Source organism: Lactuca sativa, chromosome 1, assembly GCF_002870075.4.
Source record: "Lactuca sativa cultivar Salinas chromosome 1, Lsat_Salinas_v11, whole genome shotgun sequence".
Lineage (NCBI taxonomy): Eukaryota > Viridiplantae > Streptophyta > Magnoliopsida > Asterales > Asteraceae > Lactuca > Lactuca sativa.
The window spans coordinates 104,253,330-104,259,729 of record NC_056623.2 but is presented as its reverse complement, the minus strand read 5'-3'; positions in this window follow the sequence as shown (position 1 = coordinate 104,259,729).

Sequence of the window (6,400 nt, the reverse complement as noted above, 5' to 3'; positions counted from 1 at the left end):
TAGTAGGTTACCATCGGGGTAACACAGGATCATACTTATACTATTACTAGATCAATGAGTCAGTTCATTCATGAGTCAATACTTATTACTATGAGAACATATACAACTATACTAGAAAGAGAACATATACAACTATACTAGAAAGAGAACATATACAACTATACTAGAAGGAGAACATATACAACTATACTAGAACAGTTCATTACATTACATATACATGAATACGTTAATTATTGTGATATGAATCGGAGCATGACTTAAATGTCATGGCCCGAGTTGTAGCCAGAGTCTCTTGAAGGGAGAGCGTGAGTTTGCGTATAGATCTATACTGGATTGACTATCCTACACCTTGCTGCTAGCTACAGCCGGACCTACAGGTCTGCGGGTGCCAAACATCATTTCTTTTTACGACCTACATTTGTCGTTGTTTATCCAGTCGATAGTATGGTACAATAAATCACATGTTACCTTAATATAAATCCGGTTTAAGGTAGTTAGTACAGCAGTAGTTCCTATAATACTACACTACAGTACTACAGTAATTTATCCGTTATATACATTTTGTGATCATTTCACTTAAACAATAATGTACAAACTATATTTTGATAATGATAGTTACACTTGGGAAAATTACACACTTTTACGATAAACGAACGTACAAAACAGTTACGCCTTGGTAGAAGGCTACTTTTAATAGAAAATATAGGTTTTTCTAAGAGATTCAAACTTTTACAAACACGTACAAACATTCACATACTTTTATCACCAATGTTTACAAACTATTGTTTAAAACTGTGTTCAAACGTTTTGATACAAACACCGACACTAAAATACTTATGAACTCACCAGCTTAATGCTGATAAACTCTTTCAAAATAACTTGTATTCTCAGGTCATCAGTAGACAGGTACCGAGGCCAGCTTTTGAGAAGATGGAGCGCATCAGAGACTCATCTTATTATTTTTATTCACATTATTTTTGGTGTCTATAACTGTACATAACACGCTTGTATTAAAATTATGTATTTAATGCAATGGATGATGTTGTTTGCTTGTTTACTTTTACTGTGTTGTGATACTTTACATGACGTCCTCCGCCCCAGAACGTTTCCGCCGTTCTTGGTTTTGGGGTGTGACAGATTGGTATCAGAGCATTGTTTATAGTGAATTAAGTATATCAACCCATAAAAGATATACTAACTATAAACCCATTTGGGATTAAAACACTCTGACCAAGAGTCTATACTTTAAATACTAAAATATTTAATTAAGTATACTAGTCTGCATTCATACTAAAATCAGTGTCACAATGACAAGAACAAAAGTATTACGATTGTTAAATATCACAGGTAAGATCGGGGATGTATGGTCAGTCCTGGGAATGGCATAGCCTGATCAACTATGCTGGTTCGAGGAGTGATTAGCATATGCCCTAGAATGGTTGTGATATGTTAACAAGTCTAAAAACTTACCAACAATACCACAGGAAGATCAGTAGAACCTAAACTTAAAATACTATAGGTGTATTTTGTACTACTAGCTACATATATACTATATTCTTATACCTCTCTTCTCGCGTAGATCAAAATGGCTGGATTTCATCACGGCCACCCGTACTTTCCAAATGAAGGCAATGCAGGGTGGATCGAAGAAGAGCCCAAAGATGAACATCCAATCCCTGTGGATGATCACCTCGCAGAAGGCTTTTCTGATGGATCTGACTTCGAGCCTGAAGTCAACAACCTACCGCTAGTAGGTCAAGCCCCGAACAACAACCCCCGACCAGATTTTCCAGGTCCTACACCCTTGTGGGCAACCAACTTGAATCGCTAGAGTGACGAGAAGGGTCAACCCTTACCTTATTTTGGAGACCGAAGCTTTTACAACGTCAGCAAAGGTGGTTCTGCTGACCGAGCTCTGCCCGTCATTATCCGCAGAATAGCTCGTAATGTTGAGCAAGGTCGAGCAGCCATCGACCGGGTCATGGAGATTGATGCCAACCTTGGTGTTAACACAGTCCGCATCCACCGTCTTGAAGAAGACATGGAACGGACCCGGAGAACCAATGAAACCCTGCAACAACAACTGGCTGCCTCCCGAGCTGAAGTCTTGGAACTTCGAGCCCGTCAGAGGGCTCATGAGCGACACCTTCAAGAAGTGTTTCGTCAAGTGGCAGACCTCAGGGTTCGCCCGAGGATTTCCCATCACCGTTAAAAGATGTCTAGTACATCTCTGTCTTTTGATTAAGGAATAGCCTTTAATATCTGTGCTCTAAGTAACAATTGTCTGTAAAATATTCCTAACTTTCAGTACTCTAATTAGGAATCTAAGAACTGTCAAACTTTTCCGTATGGTATGATGTAAGACCTACTGTTAGGTCGATTTTCCCTGAACTTATTACATCGGTAATACCAATATTATTGATGTCTATCTAATCTGTGGGAAAAATTTGTACACTTGTGTTTTCCTACTAATAATCTTTGTTGTGATCTCAAACACTCATTCAACTGTTGGGCTATGGTTAGTTAGTCCATGTGTCACTCTCACCCCACTTACAAATTGATTCTTACCATTTTTTCTATCTTTATAAACTTATAGCTGAAAGATGCCTCCTCGCAAATCTCCTAGGAATAACCCTGCACCACCTCTTCCTCCGGTCATCGATACCGCAGCCCTGAATGCTGCCGTAGCTGCAGCAGTGGCAACTGCCATGGCTCAGTATCACTCTACTGACGCCAGCAGAGGTGGAACCCCTGTTAACTCCATTCCGGTTGAAACCCCTATGCGCTCGAGAGACTGCTCCTACAAGGATTTCACCAACTGCAAGCCGAAGTCCTTTCATGGGACCAACGGAGTCATTGCCCTCTCGCAATGGTTCGAGAAGACTGAATCAGTCTTCGAAATTTGTTCATGCCCTGCTGCGAGCAAAGTCAAATATGTCGCATGCACCTTCGAAGGAAAGGCCCTGACGTGGTGGAACGGCCACGTTAAAGCGCTGAATCTAGTAGTGGCGAATGATATGGGCTAGGAAACCATGAAGGACCTCATGATTGAGGAATACTACTCGAGGGGCGAAATCCAAAAATTAGAGCAGGAACTTTGAAGCCTGACCATGAAGGGCACCAACGTAGTCGCTTATACCGCCAGATTCAGCGAACTGGTGGCCCTCTGCCCTAATATGGTTCCCACTGAAGGGAAAAAGATGGAAAGGTACATATGGGGGCTAGTGCCTCCGTATCAGGGGAATGTCCTATCATCAAACCCCGCTACCTTCGACAGTGCGAAGCGACTGGCACAACGACTCATTGACCATGGAGTCAAAACCCCTGCAACAACAACCACCCTAGCCATCCCGGAACCCTCCAACCCAGCTGACACTAAGCGAAAGTTCTGGGAAGAGAAGAAGAAACAGCGAGCTGCCAAAAAGCAGCAAGTTGTGGTTGTGCATGCCGCAATATCCCCTGTTGCTGCTACTGCTCCGGTGAGGCAGTATGCTGGAAGTTTGCCTAAGGGCAACAAATGCAACTTCCACCACAACGGCCCCTGCCGTGAAATGTAGTGTTCTAACTGCGACAAGAAAGGACACACTGTCCGTTTCTGTAGATCTCCGGCAAGACCGATCACCCAAGTCCCCGGCTCTGGCGCGAGCCCGACCTGCTATGGATTTGGTGAAGCAGGCCACTATAAGAGGGACTGCCCCAAAGCGAAGAATGCTAGAGGAACAGGGAGGGTACTACCAATAGGCCATGGGGAAGCAGTTGCTAACCCGACGGTGGTGACTGGTACGTTCCTCCTCGATAACTCCTATGCATGCATTCTATTCGATAGTGGAGCGGAGCGAAGCTTCGTGAACCATAAATTTGCTCGCATGCTTAAGCAACAACCACACACATTTAAGGAACAATTCACAGTAGAAATAGCTAATGGAAAAACTGAAAGTACAAATAGCATATACTTAGGTTGTACCCTAACTCTAGATAACCATTCATTCCCAATCGACCTTATGCCGGTCTCAATAAAAAGCTTCGACGTTATCATCGGCATGGATTGGTTAAGTCTTCATCGCGCCGACATCATGTGCTACGAAAAAGCAGTCCATCTAAACCTCCCGTCTAACGAAACTCTTATAGTCTACGGCGACAAACCCGGTGCGAGTCTTCGTATTATATCAAGTATTCAAGCACAGAAGTATCTACGTAAATAATACCATGCATTCCTCGCTCATGTCGTCGATACGAGCCTCGAAACGAAAGAACTAAAGCACATTCCAGTAGTGAGCGACTTTCCCGACATTTTCCCAGAAGAGCTACCAAGATTACCTCCGCAACGACAGGTCGAGTTCAGAATCGACTTATTCCCAGGAGCTACCCCAGTAGCCAAGTCGCCATACCGATTAGCTCCAGCAGAGATCTAGGAACTATCCGGTCAACATAACGAACTGCTCAGCAAGGGCTTTATAAGACCAAGTTTCTCACCTTAGGGAGTACCGGTCTTGTTCGTTAAAAAGAAAGACGGATCATTCCGCATGTGTATCGACTACAGAGAACTCAACAAACTAACTGTCAAAAATCGTTACCCTCTGCCTCGCATAGACGATCTATTTGATCAACTGCAAGGGGCGAACTACTTTTCCAAAATTGATCTAAGATCCGGATATCACCAGTTACGAGTGCTAGAGGAGGATGTTCCGAAGACAGCCTTCCGAACTCGTTACGGACACTACGAGTTTGTGGTGATGCCATTCGGATTGACCAATGCGCCAGCAGTTTTCATGGATATGATGAGTAGAGTATGCCAACCATACTTGGATCAGTTCGTCATCGTTTTCATTGATGACATCCTGATCTACTCCCGAAGTAAGGAAGAGCATGGAGATCACCTGCGACAAGTTCTAGGAACTTTACAAACGGAGAAACTCTATGCGAAGTTCTCTAAATGTGAATTTTGGATCTGAAGAGTCGAATTCTTAGGACACGTGGTAAGCGAAGAGGGAATCCACGTGGACCCATCCAAAATTAAGGCCATTGAGAACTGGTCAGCACCGAAGACGCCTATAGAAATTCGTCAATTTCTAGGTCTCGCTGGCTACTACCGCAGGTTCATACAGAACTTCTCCCGAATTGCGAAACCTCTTACAACCCTGACCCAGAAGGGCGTGGCCTTTGACTGGGAAGAGAAACAGGAAAGAGCGTTCCAAACGCTCAAGCGAGCCTTGTGCACCGCACCAATACTATCCCTCCCCGAAGGGATAGAAGACTTCGTAGTCTATTGCGATGCATCGAATCAAGGGTTCGGGTGTGTTCTTATGCAGCGAGGTAAGGTCATCGCCTACGCCTCGAGACAGTTGAAGATACACGAAGTTAACTACACGACCCACGATCTTGAACTAGGAGCAGTGGTGTTTGCTCTGAAGATCTGGAGACATTACTTATACGGAACGAAAAGCACTATCTTTACCGACCACAAGAGTTTACAACACATATTCGATCAGGAGGAGCTCAACATGAGACAACGACGGTGGGTCGAGCTACTCAGTGACTACGAATGCGAAATTCGTTATCATTCGGGTAAAGCCAACATAGTAGCAGGTGCCCTAAGTCGGAAGGAATATTCTGGTCAAAGAGTCAAGTCGTTGACAATGACTATCCATTCACACTTGTCTGCGCAAATTTAGGCGACCCAACTTGAAGCCATGAAACCTAAAAATGTGATGAGTGAATCCCTTAGAGGAATGGATAAGAATTTAGAAGCCAAGGGTGGCGGAGCCTTATATTTCATGAACCGGATCTGGACACCGAAACACGGTGGTTTCCGAGACTTGGTCATGACCGAAGCTCACAACACTCGGTATTCCGTCCACCCAGGTTCAGATAAGATGTATCGGGATCTTAAAAAGTTATACTGGTGGCCTAATATGAAAGCAGAGATTGCTACCTTTATAAGTAAATGCCTTACTTGCGCAAAGGTTAAGGTCGAGTACCAGAAGCCCTCTGGTTTACTACAACAACTAGAAATTCCATAATGGAAGTGGCAACGGATCACTATGGATTTCATAACCAAGTTGCCCAAGACAACGGGTGGACTTGATACCATATGGGTCATCGTCGATAGATTGATCAAGTCTGTACACTTCCTACCTATCAAAGAAATTGACAAGATGGAGAAGCTTATGAGAACATACATTAGGGAGATTGTACAACTGCATGGTGTACCTATATCCATTATCTCCGATAGAGATAGTAGGTTCACCTCCAGATTCTGGCAATCACTACAACACTCCCTGGGAACAAGGCTGGACATGAGCATAGCCTACCATCCACAGACCGACGGACAAAGTGAGAGAACAATCCAGACCTTAGAAGATATGTTGCGTGCCTGTGTGATTGACTTTGGAAAAGCTTA